This window comes from Tasmannia lanceolata, unplaced genomic scaffold (assembly GCF_043159265.1).
Source record: "Tasmannia lanceolata isolate RefF3 unplaced genomic scaffold, GAP_Taslan_0.1 ptg000018l, whole genome shotgun sequence".
Lineage (NCBI taxonomy): Eukaryota > Viridiplantae > Streptophyta > Magnoliopsida > Canellales > Winteraceae > Tasmannia > Tasmannia lanceolata.
The window spans coordinates 8,442,950-8,457,736 of record NW_027518695.1 but is presented as its reverse complement, the minus strand read 5'-3'; positions in this window follow the sequence as shown (position 1 = coordinate 8,457,736).

Below are 14,787 nucleotides of genomic sequence, written 5' to 3'. Positions count from 1 at the left end.
TGAGAGAGAGAGAGAGAGAGAGAGAGAGAGAGAGAGAGAGAGAGAGAGAGAGAGTTTCCTCTTGGGGTTTTCCTCTCTGGTTACTCATGTGTGCAGTCATGGTTGGGTTAGTGGAAAATCATGTTCTTGCATGTGGATATTGTGAAGCAACCAGTAACTCAAAAAGCCTAAGCTTATGGAGTAACTGGTTGTTTCGCATGGTATCAGAGCAAATGCCCGGGTTCAAACCTCCTTGATAGCAAAATCCACATGCAATGGCAAAACCCAAAAGAGGGGCCACATGTGCCACGTGTAGGCCAACCCTAAAAGGAAGGGCCACACGTGAGGAGGAGTGTTAAAGTATAAAAGATTGATTAACGTCTTCTCCAACAACTTAAGCTTTTGGAGTAACTAGTAGTTTCACAGATGTAGGCATCATGGCCAAACCACGTAAAATTTCAATGTGTTCGTCTTGTGATTGGTTTATTTCTACTATGCTAGTGAGATGCACAGGGCGAAGAGAATGGAGAGGGGTGCATTGCAAAAAAGCCTACTTCTAGCTTGACCCTAACTACATATGAAAGAAAAAGGTATAGCTCTGGGTCATGTGTATGCAACATGTGTAACATCTCGTCCAAGAGAATATATTTTTGTAACGGGACCAAGACCATGTTGGTCCACCAGATCAACGGTCGAGATCAAATACCCATGTCCCACGTTGAACCTAATAATGATTTGTTAAGATTCAATTAGGACGGTGATTTTAAGTATAGTCCACATATGATTAGATGACATGTTGGTGGAAGAGGGGTTGCGCACATCATAGGTTAGGTACCAATCTTATTGCTATTATATTACATTTATAAGTACACAATTGGATCGGAGTCCTCGCTCACTTCAAACAAAGTAAGATAATTCACACATGGAGGGAGGCCAATTCAGCTGCTGATTTCTTCTCCAAAACAGATTGCATGCTCCATGGAGAAGACATCTCTATTTCCCAGATCCCCCATTAACTTTTGTTAGCAAAGATGCTTCAAAGACAATGAATCAACGTTTGTAAAATTTTCATTACCTACGGATTTTTCAACAAATACTATCGTGGTAATAGTTTAAGGGCAAAAATAAATTCGCATCCCCTATAGGATAATTCTATAAAGGAGGATATCTTTAACACTTTCTAACGTACAAGGGGTTCGAATTATCCTATAGGGGGTACGAATTTATCTTCGCCCTAGCTTCAATACGATACGAGATTTGAATTTAGGCTGATTGAAATCGGATCGATAGCATGAATTGGATCTTCCATCCCGTTCATCCCACCTGGTCATGGCTCAACTTTTTTGGATCGGATCTTCTTAACCATGTGGACAGTAAATGCATGACTTTTCTAAAAAATAAAAAATAAAAAAAATATTGAAGCCTCGGCAAGAATTCACATTCACCAAAGGTAGTCCAGTAGATGAATTGTATAGATCATGCTTGTGTCGTATTGATGAGCTCAATCTCTATTTCTAATCAATTGCTAGCCTCTCATAAAGAACACTGAAACAATCTCTTTCTCGTCATGAATTTCTAGGTATTGGTCACTATTGTCGCAATTTTCGTGCTTTTCGGGTCCACCTATCAATTTTTAAGATGTTTACAAATGTGGCCCACTCTATTTTTTTTTTTTGAAAAGGGCAATAGAATATATATATATATATATATATATATATATATATATATATATATATATATATATATATATAAACAGAACCGAGGTGGTCCTGAAGGAACAAAGATAATACAAAGATAACAGTACAATAATTCAAGGAGGTAGATAGTCAAAGCACTCAAACGCGGCCCGAAAGACTCCTTTCTTGGCAAGGGTGGCCCACTCTATTGATTAATGCATTCTCACACTATCAACAAATACTAAAAGAAATTTAAGGATAGTTGTCGCCGCACTTGTTTTAACAAATCAAACATCTTGACTACAAGAAATAAACCTTCTAGCGCCGCACTTGTTTTAATAATTTACTAAACACTCCCCCCATGTGACACCTTTCTTAGCTTGGCTGTACATGTGGCACATGTGGCCCTTCTTTTGAATTGGCCGTACACATGGATTTTTAAGATCAAGGAGTTGTTGGGTTTAGAACCTAGGCCTGTTGTGAGGCAACATCTACCACGTGAAACAACCAATTACTCCAAAAGCTTAAGTTGTTGGGGGTGGTGTTATTTAAGAATTTATACTTCAACACTATTAGTCTTCATTTAAAGGTCACATTACATGATCAAAATCTTTTCATGGCCGGCAAGAAAGGAAAAAAATTGCAACTCCTATGTAAACGAAAATAAATCATAGTTGATTGATTTCTAATGCAATTGAAGTTGTAGGTAGCTGATCTTCTAGTAGAGTGTTTAGGCTAAAAGCAAAGAAATTCTACAGGCAACACATTAACAAATGAATTGAAAAAAAAACACCAAAAGCTCATTGAAATTATAGTGCTTAGCATATTAAAATTGGTCAATATGGCACAGAACTCAGAGAAATGACAAAAATGTGATGTGATGTGATGAGACGTGGCGAGGTCTAGGGAGTTTGGAAAAGGTTTGTTCAGCAGCTGTCTTCTGTGTGGGGTTGGAAGCAAAAACGTTTTCCATACATACAAGCAGCCTCTTAGGACCTTATATCCAAACACCCTCTAGGACCTGTTTCTTTTATCATAAAATGGGCTTAAAACCCCCTTAATGTAATAATACACTAAAATTGTCTCCACCTCCCTTGCCAATATGATAATTTTGTACAAAACTTAATGCCATTTTTATAACTCCAACTTTACGTGAACATTTAGCATCATAGGCTGTGGGACTAGACATGGTAAGTGGGCTCTCCTTTCACAGCTAAACGAAGACAAAATTCTAGGCAGAGAGAGAGAGAGAGAGAGAGAGAGAGAGAGAGAGAGAGAGAGAGAGAGCAATAACTCCAAAATGGCCCCTTATCTTGGGAGATCTATGTTGTTCCCCAAGTTGGAGTTCTGTGATTTTAGGCGAGGTGGGGTCTAGCATCTAATATACAAAAATGAAAGAAGGGTCTTGTCTTAAATAGAGTCATAAGGTGAAGGACACTTAACTTTCTTATCGTGTCCAAATGGCGGTTTATGGCCACATGATTCCAAAACCCAGTCCTCATTTCCATCATCTATGAAAATATTGGTGGAATAGCTACGTGGGCTTAGCAGCAGAAGATTGTGGAAGGGGTTCTGTTTTCAATGCTAATGTTTCGTAGGGACAACCTTTCTGGGTTAGTGGGGTTCAATGGAGATTAGAGGAGAGAGAATGAGAGAGAGGATTTTTATGTATTCAGTTTTTTTTTTTCTTGATGATTAATTGATTGATTCCACTTGAGTCCTCCTTTCCTCCCTCAATTTCTTCTCTTCTTCTAATTGTACTTCGTTTCTTCTTCCGCTTCTTCTTCTTAAAGCTAATCAAGCCTAATTAAAACCCTAAGCACTAAACCTAACCTAATTACATCCTTTACAATACTCAGGAAGATTACTGGTTTTTTTATACTAGTATTTGCATTGGAACAATACAAAGTTGCATGAAAAATCGTGGACATTCATCCAATGGGTCTCACCGTGCATAGCATATGGGGTTTAATTGAATATTACAGTGATTAAACAATCTTAATTGTTCAATCAATGGCCTACAAACTAAGAATTCAAAAGAAGAGAACAATGAGCCACATTCAGTGGAAACTGAGTATTGTATACTATATTTCCTTTTCTATAGGACAACTCCATGCGGAAGAAACCTTCTTCATTAAATGAATGCTTGCTTAGAAGGAAAATCATGCAAAGATAAATGCATTTCCCTAATCCAAGTTAACTAACTTACAAAATCCTTGATCTGACACCAAGCACCAGAGAATCACATGCGAAAATCTTATGCAGAATTACAACTACAAATTATGATAGTAATCAGACTCGCCCTTAACCCTCACATGCCCATGTTTTAACAAAGCCAGGCATCTCTTCTGACATTTCCTTCCTTTCTTCCACGCCAATCTAAGTCTTACCTTCATATCATGAGATTAATATATAAACTATAAATTTTAAATTAACTAAAACTTAGAGTTTCTCTCAAGTCTCCATACAAACATCGCTTCCTCCTTAATTACAAGAAAAGTCAACTTTTTAATGAAAGATTTTTTTAATCACATTACTTACTGATGACAATAAGAGGGAAGAGGATTTGAACAAACATAGCCACAAAATGAGATCTGAACATTAATGGGCAGGATTTGGGCATAACAACTGAATCCAATGCGCGTTGATTGAATCTATATCCAAAGGTCCATAATTATTTCAAATCGTGTGCCAAACATAGCCACAAAATCTGATAGAGCGTCATAAATCCAAATGAGGGCACTCATGTACGAAAATACCCTTCATGATTTGTTCATTTATAGAGGGATATTTTTGTTACATTAAAAAACCATTACTAGAAAATAACATACAACATTTCATTTTTCTTGCTTTTAGTTTTGAGCATGGTTTAAAATTTGGACGGAAATCCGAAATTTCGGTTTTCGGTGGGGACCGAAACCGGTATTTGGCGAAATTAAATATTTTGCCATTTACCAAATTTTAGCCGAAATTTCGGACCAAAATTTCAAGAAAATGCATTTTTTATTTTTTATTTTAAAAAAACGTTGAATTCCGAACAGGAGTACCAAATTTCGGTCGAAATTTCGGAATTTCGGTTTAAATTTCGGTTTTCCGAATGTCCGAAACGGTTACCAAAACCGAAATTTTAAACCATGGTTTTGAGGACAATTATCATATCTCTAGAGTTTCTTTCCTCTTTTCTCTCTTAACCTTAGTCGAAACTAAGATAGCTGGCTCTGCATCTCCAAACCAGTTCAAGACTCTTAGGATAGAAGCTCCAACTCAACGGAACAGTTATCTGGTGGGGTCCAATTTGCCAGGGTCTCCAATCACTCCACAAAAGGGACCAATCCCAATTTTAGAGGATCTTCTAGTGAGAACCAAAACAAATGGAATCGACAAGAATCATTACCACCTCGAGGTCCATTATCAGAAGCTTCCATTTGTGTGCCAGCATGCATGGACCAAAATGGATCCTCAAGGCAACCCCTATGGTAGAAAATCAGCAACACAGTATGGTGCAGACAAAAGACTGAAATGGGCATTCATCTAATCATAGAGATTTGCAGTATGCATATACCTGCGGCTAAAAGATATAAGATTTGCAGTATGGATCTCAACCTAAAGAAAGTAAGAAGATCCCCCATGGTGAGGACTTTCAAGGCTATTTCTTTCGGATGAAGGGTCTCGATGGAACCAAAGAGCATATCCGGATAGAGACGGGCGAAGCAGAGCTTCAAAACCCTAACCATCTCGCACACAAAATCATAGAAAGCCTAGAGATTGGCCTACGCACGAGATGTACGTACCGCGGTGTGAGGAATCGTTACATTCAACCTTAGCAAATGTGGGTGAGGACACAATCACGGAAAAGGAAGGGCTTGGTCTCAGTCCCTTAAGAGGTCTTATTCGAGCTCTTGGAAGTTGCGAATGAGTCGATACGTGATTTGTGCAATTTGTCTTTAATTGTTTGGAAGAGGATTGACTGTCATGGAGTCCATTTGTGTTGACTATAGTCAACACAAGTTCTCAATCTATGCTCTATGATCCATTCAAGGAAATGGGCATTATGGAAAAAATAGAAGTTAGGATTTATTGTTTTGACATGGGAGGGAGTGAACTGCAAATAATGTAGAAAAGCAGCTCTGTAATTAAATCTGTTATAACCACGACCAGAGGAGTTCAAGTGTTCAAAAAATTTCATTGGTAAAAAAAACCCTTATTAAGAAATTTACATAGAAATTGTGTTAAATTTCTAAAATATTGATGGGCTGGTAGCGTATTTTGTTTGCACTGATGAGTTGCGGCCTATGATGAAAAGACTAAAATGCCTCTTCTTCTTCTCTTATTCTTTTTTTTCATCTCCACTAACGCTGCCAACCATCGCTGAACTCGAAAGAGGAGGAAGAGGAAGAGGAAGAGGAAGAGGAAGAGGGAGAGGGGGAAGAAGAAAAAAGGGGAAGAAGATGGAAACATGAAGAAGGAAAAAATGGATGACGCCGAAAAATAAAAAATAAAAAGAAAAAGAAAAAAGAGAGAGGAATATATATGAAGGAGGGAAAGTTAGGGTTGAGTTGTCCTGACATGACGTGAACTTTTACCAACATGACCCGAAGTTACTTTTCCTACTTGACCCCAACGATTCCTATTTAACCCCAACTTTTTCTTCTTCTTCCTCCATTTTTTTCATTTTTTTGGCTCCTTCCATTTTTCTAACATCTATTCTTCTTGTTACCTTCTTCTTTTCTATCTTTCTGATCCCTCCATTATCCAGCATTGATTCTTCCTTTTCATTCTCTTTTCTTCCACTTCCTCATCCTCTTCGTATTTTCCTTCCTCTTCCTCATCTTTCACTTTTTTTTCTTCTCCCTCTTCCATCTCTTTCGACTTATAGCGATGGTCATCAGCGGTGGTAGAGATGAATTAAAAAAATAGAGAAGAAGAAGAGAGTGAATTCAACAAAAAAAATGTCATTCCCTTGTCATTTCAGAAATATAACACAATTACTTCATCAATTATCTGAAATATAAAGGGAGCAAAATGGAAATTTGTTTTCTGAAAATAAACTGTCCTGTATCGTGACATGTGCACAAGAAGACAGGGGAATAAGCTCAAATCCTCACAAAACACCAAAAAAGTTGTCAAAATGACCAAATCAACAGTCATTTTCACTTTCGGTTTTATTTTCCCTGCATAAATATATACAAGGAAAACACTTCCAAAAAGGTAATTCGGTTGGAAAATAAAGATGAAAGTTCGAACACTTTCACAATGTTTTTTTTTTTTTTTTTGCATTTCTTGACGATTCGAGCTCACTTCTTGTCTACTGGAACTTTAGAAGGGCAACAACTTGTGAGGCAGATGTTCTTGTTCATGCGGGGGTGAATAGACCTAGTTTGGAGATGTTTGATTCCCTTCCACCTTGAAGCTGAGCGGCATAATATATTATGATGTAGCTAGTCCTTCCTTTATGTAATTTTAGTTTCTCTCTTTTTCATTAATATAGATCTTTGTCGTTCGGGAAAAAAAGGATTGCCCTACATAAAATGAAGCCCTAGAAGCTCCTGATTTAGCAAGATGGTCACCCAAATCGTTGGTGCTTCTAGAAACTAGAGAAAATGAGAAAACACCATACAAACATATATCTTTTATCTCATCTATATGATTGGCTAGTGTCCACGGGCCGACACCAATTCCTTCGACCCGTCGGGACTAATACTAAACTTACTTAATTTAAATAATATTAGCTTAATTAACAAAACAAATGCTATTCTTATAAGAAAGACTTCTGAACCAAGCTAACCTTATGCAAGGCTCATTCTCTCCCTCGCTGCCTAGGACATCAGCCTAAGAAAGGGTCTGAATCCAATCTACTTGCATAGCTCATAAAACTACTAGTACTTAACAATTCAAAATTTCCACCTCATTGCTAATGTGGATTAGTGTTTTGTGGGATAGGCAATACACCCATTATTTTAGATGGCGTCACCTTTTGAAATGATGAAGCGTATTGCACTCATTGAAAGATTCAAGTGCATGATTAGATTCGTGTAAATGAATCGAGGAAGAAAATTAGTTTACAATTATTCACATTCAAATCTTCGAATCATACATGGTTTCCAATTTTTTGGCAGTGGCATATGTATAGCATGTTCCACCAAATGAATGGTCTCATATCACATGGGTGGGATCCAATCACGAAGCTTCCAACTAGCTTTACATATGTTTGTGCCTCGTACTATCGTTTCCCTTATGTTAAGTAGTATATGAAAATTAATATATAAACTTAATTTACTTTGGCTCTCTTTAACTTAAATAATGATTATTGGAAGATCACGCATGTGAGCATGGTAAATAGAATCAAAGTTCAATCATAGGGGTTCCATAAGATAGATGCACATATTTTCTAATTAAATAGTATGACATGATTAAAGTATGAGTAGGGCCCACTTGTTCCATGATTCAAACTATTTAGGCCGTGTTTGCTTTGGATCTTGAGAATTGATCGCGGGCATTTGCTTCACGGTTGCAAAATCGAATTTGGACTCAAATCTATTATACATTCCAACAAAAATACACTGGATGTAGAATCGATTTGAGTCCAACATCAATTTTACTCAGCAAACCAAACACTTTAACATTGCAAGAATTGGTTTTGGACTCAAATCGATTCTCAAAATCCAACATGAATCGGTTCTCATCTGTTAGGCCTTTCCATAGTTGGGTCATGCAACAAAATCTACTCTTATCGGGCGATTCTAACCCTCTAATTTGTCACAATAATTACAAAGATATACACATATTGATGGGATGTAAAATCAATTTGAGTCCAAAATCGAGTTTATTGTGCAAACAAAATGCTAAACTTTTCCGGGAATCGGTTTTGGACTCAAAATCCAAAACAAATAGGGCCTTATATATTAGGCCTCGGTATGAATGGGTCCTGCATCAAAATCCACTCTCAACGATAATTATAACCCTTCAATTTGTAGTCATGAATACAAGACCGTTGCTTCTTTGTTTTCTCACTGTCCATTTAACGACCGCAAAATAAGGGGTTAAAATGGTTCGAAGATATAAATTATGATGCATGGATAACCCATCGCAACGCCTGAAATATAATGATTTGAATCATTCCTCACATGGCCCCACCTGTACTTCTACCCCACTCATATTTTTCATTCCTCACATTGGAACCCCAATCATAGAGGGGTTTACTATGTATATAATGATTTGGATCATGGCTAACATGGCCCCACCTGTATTTCTACCCCACTCATATTTTTCATTCCTCACATCGGAACCCCAATCATAGAGGGGTTTACAGCATAGTTTAGTTTCCTTTCCTTTCCTTCTACATAAATTGGGCATAAAACAAAGGAAAGTGATATTTACGCCCCTTTTAATCACCAGGGACACCCAGCGCCAGTGTACGTGGCAATCAAACCAACCGGATTCTTCTAACGTCAAGTACATTAGCCCCCTTTAGTCATTGAGAAACTGGTGCCGGGTGTTCCTAATAATCAAAAGGGGCGTAAATATCACTTCCCAAAACAAAGGGCGATAATAAATTCACACCCCTTTAATGCTTTTTAACCTCAAGTCATTTTAAAGGAGTGTGAATTATCGTACAGGGGGTGCGAATTTATCATTTCCCAAAACAAATTATACAGTATACACCGATTTTTTTCACTTCAAAATGTTTCATGCCCATTTTACCTAGAAGGAAACAGCCTTAATAGAGGAGATCGATTTCCATTTCTTTTCCGCCGACTTCCAAGCGCAGGTATTTTTTATACTGTGTAAATGATATTTCCACCCTCTTTTCCTTAGGATACTGATATTAGAAAACTACCATGTTTTAATAACTGCACAGACTCAGCTTGTCTTTTCTTTTTTAATATGCTTCTGACAGTTTTTTTTTTTTTTTTTTCAGGCAGAAATTATCAATAATAACCTTTGACAAATGTTTAATAGTAGAAGACAAGCTGAGTTAGTGCAACTATAAAAATATGGTATTTCTATATCATTAGCCTTTCGTTATTATAACAAGATTATTATCAGGGATCCCTTATTATCATACTTATCCCTTCTCATTATAGCTATCCCTATCAGGGTAGGGAAAGAGGGCTTTCAATCTTGAGAGACGTTTTATCCTGAGTGCGGGTGGTATCGAGTATCCAATGCACACTCACCCAAAAGGTATTTCCCGTCTTAGTGTATGATGTGTTGTTGGCCTCTCTCTTCCTCTCCTTTCCAAAGTAAAAAAAAAAAAAAAAAAAAAGATTCCGAACTGCGTCAAAGAAGCCCCATTAATCAGTGTCAAAAGACGCACGCGTCAGTTTTCAATTTTTCTAAGTTCTTATCCGAGTAGGAGGAGGGGGCCACGGTGTTTAGGAAGAGAGGAACATATTCCGAATTTTTCCAAAGTGGTCTGCGTCAAAATCCGGGTATTAATCATTGCACCCTCCACTAAATGAGTTGATTTCTTGAAAGATTAGGGTTAATTGGGTATTAGGGTGCGGCTATTTGATGGGGCCGATACGAAACGAAACCGCGCACCGAGCCGACAAATCTCGTTTCAAGGGATTTTGTAGTGAATTAAAGTAACAGCTTATCCGATTCTACCAATCAAAAAAAAAAAACTTTTCCTTTTCTAAATAAGAGTAATAAATCAACAATCAAAATGTGCCATTTGTACAAAAAAATATCTTACGTTTTGTGAGTTTCCTAAGATAAAAGAACCTGTACCTCCCTTGTGATGTGGTGGCAACAAGCGATTTGTCTCGTTTCCTTTTTCTTTTGGTAGGTAAATGGGGTTAGGCAAGACCCCAACCAGATTCATTGAAGAGAAACATTGTCTCGTTTCCTACTCGGTTTTAAAACCAGTTTCCTTAGAATTACTCTAAATACAATTAGATTCAGAGGTTAAAAGCCGGGTTTACTCAAATTTCTGACTAAGTTACCTCGGGGTTCTAAAAAGCAAATAGTCATTAAGGTGACAATTTGGCTTCTTTGGGAAGAGGTTAGGGCAGGGCCTTTCTCACTGGTTGCATCCGAGTCTATAGTCCTTTCCTAAACCACTTCCCGTTCGGTTGCGATATACTGAGTGTGGGGATCTCTATGAAATATTATGGGAAACCATCTCTTGCAGCTAATGGAAGTGGGGTTTGGGAAATACTACATTGAATTGCAGGATGTGAATCTTTCATTGATGGGCCTCCAACTTCTTGGCCATATGGTGTGAAAATTACTCAGAGTCCGTTTGGATGCTGGGAATGAAACTGAAGGGGAAAGGAATGATGGGGTGACAAGGAAAGTGAATGGAATGGGAATATGTTTCCACGTAATATTTTTCGATTCCATAAGTTGTTTGGTTTTCAAAATTAGAAAGGGGAAGGGAGAAGAAAAGGTTGATAGCTTTTAAAGGTAGCAACACATATAATCATTCCATCATAGAACTGGTTCATTTGTTGTTCGTGTTTGGCATCCATGTATGTTTGACTTAGTATATGGGTTGTTGCTTGGTACGTAATGAGAGCTATTTAAGTATGGTTTAGTTATTTGAGTCACTTCATTTTTTATATGGTGTTTTAACTTCATAGGAAAATAGTTAGAATGTATGGGAAATATCTTTGGTCTTTATTTGGGAGTTATGCAGTACATCTATATCTCTATGAACATCAATGAGAATAAAACGGAGTTTTCGGTAAAATTAAATTTTCTGGGCAAGCATCTTGCTATAGTTTGGGGGGGGGGGGGGGGGGGGGGGGGGGGGGGGGGGGATATCACTGCCCAAATTCAAAAGACTATTATTTGGAAAATTCCTTGCGGACTAGGGATCAGAATGAACAGTGAACGGCAGCCAAACCAAAATGCCTATGAGAAAGAAAAAGTGATGATCAAGGGTGATGAGGAGGTTCTTGTGGGAAAGTGCTTTGGTAAGGTGCATTAGGCCACATGAGACTGATCGATTTACATTGTTGATTCTATTCCATCTAAGGCAAGGGTGTTTGATTGATTTAATGATTTGGTTGATGTTTGCCTAACCCCACTTACTCATTAAAAAAGAAGAAGGAAAGAGTGATGCCATTTTACATTCCTTTCATCAGAAAACTTTGTTTCGATCGGTGGCAACCAAACGGACTCCCAGGGCAAAGTAAGGTAATTAATAGCTATGAAAAAAGTTAATTTACTTTTAGAGGCTGCTAAGGAGATGAGGCAATTCGTTCAGCTCAACACTCGGTCCCACTCTCCGTTACCGTATCATTTTTCATTTTGTATGCATGCTATGGTGAAAATTACATTTGTAAGGTAAAAGATAGCATGATATAGATATTTAATAGGCGGATGAAGAAATCTATATTATAAGGTATTTAATAGCAGTGAAGAAATCTATTTTAGGCCAAGTGGGCTAACAGTTTGGTGGGTTACTTCCTCGGAAGGAGGTGCTATTTCATCGCCCTCAAAGAATCTTGCAAAGAAACGGAAACTCAAGGTGGAAATGCAGCTCTATGCATAGGAGTGGCCGCGGGGCGGGGCCAGATGTTGCACTCCCAGTCCCCGTCCCCGTCCCCGTCCCCGTCCCCTCAAGAAAAATTCCCCATCCCTACCCCGTCCCCGCTTTGGGGATGACGGAGAATCCCCATCCCCACCCTGCGGGGAAAATCTAATCCCCATCCCCGCCCCACACACGATGGGAAAAATTCCCCGCCCCTTTCCTGCCTCTCTATAATAAAAAAATTCTACTTTTTTAATCTAATTAAACACTTATTAAATAAGAATCCAAATTTCTAAACAAAATTATAACAATTTATGGAAAAATAGCCACTTATAGGGATATTTATGTAATTTTATAGATGATGATTACGAGGCAGAGCGGAGCGGGTCTAGAGGCATCCCCATCCCCGCTTCGGGGATTTTTTGCGATCCCTGCCCTTGTACCTGTCCCAGCTTAAATCGGGGAATCCCTGCCCCGTGCGGGGCGGATCACCGTTTCCATGGGTTTAATTGCCAGCCCTATCTATGCACTTTCAAGGGGCTTTTTCTTATTCAAATTCACCAACCTAGTGCTCGAAGTCTAATGCGGGTGCTTAAGAGGGAAGAAGAAGAAAATTAGAACACAAGAACACAACTTAGAGAAGAAGAAGAAAATGGGAGCAAAGCTCAACCCAATTGATATTCCATCAATTACATAAGTTTATCAACATCCAAAATCCCCTCTAAAGATGGTTTCTAACTCTTTAAATAAAAGAAAACCAAAGCAAATTCGTTCAAGATCATCCACTAGCTAGCTTAGGAACTAACATAACATTAATTGCATTAGAACTCACTAACTTTGACTGTTTTGGGAACCCACAGACACAATCCACCAAAACTGCCATAACTTTCTACCATCTTATCCAATTTCCAAGCACAAATACTTGTTGAAAAGATCTCAAAGAGACCTACAACTTTGTAGTTTACCACTTTCCATAATTCTTCCATTTAGAAGCTCAAAAAGCAGGTTCAAAATGGGCCAGCAACATTAATGAGGGATTGCACCTTGGAACTCCACCAAAACCACTTAGGCATGACATGGGTACCATGTTGGCACTGCATCAAATCCCTAAACCTCCAACCTGATCCTCAGGAGTGGGGGCAGAACTCTAATCCTCTGCAAATGGGTTCCTGGTATGTCTCTGGAAAAACTTACGCTTAGCTCAATCCTAGTTTGGATCCGCCTCCAGGTCTTCCTCTTAAATTCTGGTCCCCTTCCAGTATCAGCCGAATAGCAAGTAGCCTTGGTATTCCACTTTACATGGACTCGCAAACTACTAGCACACTAAGCTATGCTCATCTATGTGTATAAATAGACGCCAGGTGTGAGCTTTCAGATTCTATTGCTATAGTCTTTCCAAATGGAACCATTAGTGAAAGAATCGAATGTGAATGGAGACCAAGCTCATGCTCCTTCTACAAAAATTTCAGTTATTCTATAGAAGCTTGCCATCAATCCACTAACGCCGAAACTCAAGAAAGAAAGGCAAAAATAGAATGGAGACCAGTCACAAATAGGAAGACCGTCCAAGAAACTACCCTTTTCAATAACAAGGTTAGTGACAAGCTAATGACCGAAGATACTTTCAAAGTTGATCAAATTCAGGAGACTGAGGATGGGAATCCAAGCAAAAGCGAACGTCAACTTGAAAAACAGCTTTGCTATCCTCAATTCTTCAATTGGAGATGATAATGGATGATTCATATCAAAGTGATACAGGTCACTCTCTCACAGAGAACAATCCTCTAGATGGATAAGATCTCGACTAGAACTGCTGGAAGTTGACCGGGCAAAAGGAGACCCTCTCCAAGAAAATGAAGTGTGGCAGGAGGTGAGTAGAAAGTGGTACATTTCCAGTCCTCAACAAGGCCACCATAATTTAAGGAAGAACCAGATATCCAGGAAGTTGATGTTGTAGATTTGGGGAATAATACGGCTTACCAGGCTTCTATTGAGAAACAGAAAAAACAAACAAACGATGTTAGTGAAACATTTTCTAGTGCGGCGAGATAAGGTACGGACTACGTCGCTCTCTTTAAGGTGAATTTGCGCCTCTGCGGAAACTAATTCCGATGCAGCAGATTACTGGCTGTAATCACCCCCAAGATACAACAGCCCGACGCACCGACGATCTCTAAGAACTGCATGATCTTAGAGATTCGAACCCCCGAACACTCCAATTACCCAACAAAATACGTAAAATAAGAGAAGAAGAAAGAAATCTCTGTTTACAGTAAAATAGAGAAAGCAAGAAGAAAACAACAGTTTTTCGTTGTGAAGTTCTGTATATAAAACACAAAGAACTTCCTCTTTTATAAACCAAAACTATTCAATGCACCCTTTAATGGAGTAAAGACGACCTTTAAGAAAAGAGCCGTTAAAAAACGCTACAGATGCGAAGAGACACTTCCCCAACAGTCACAACGATTAGGTACGCCGGCGGTTTACCCAAGAACTGCACCGTTATTTACCCAGTAAATTGATGTTCTAGTAAGCTGGCTTACTTCAGGTATGCCGGCTTACCTTATCAATAACGACGAAGGTAAAGGAAAGTTAAACGGACAAAAACAAAAATTAAAATGCAGGGGAAGGAAAAATCTTGACTTACAC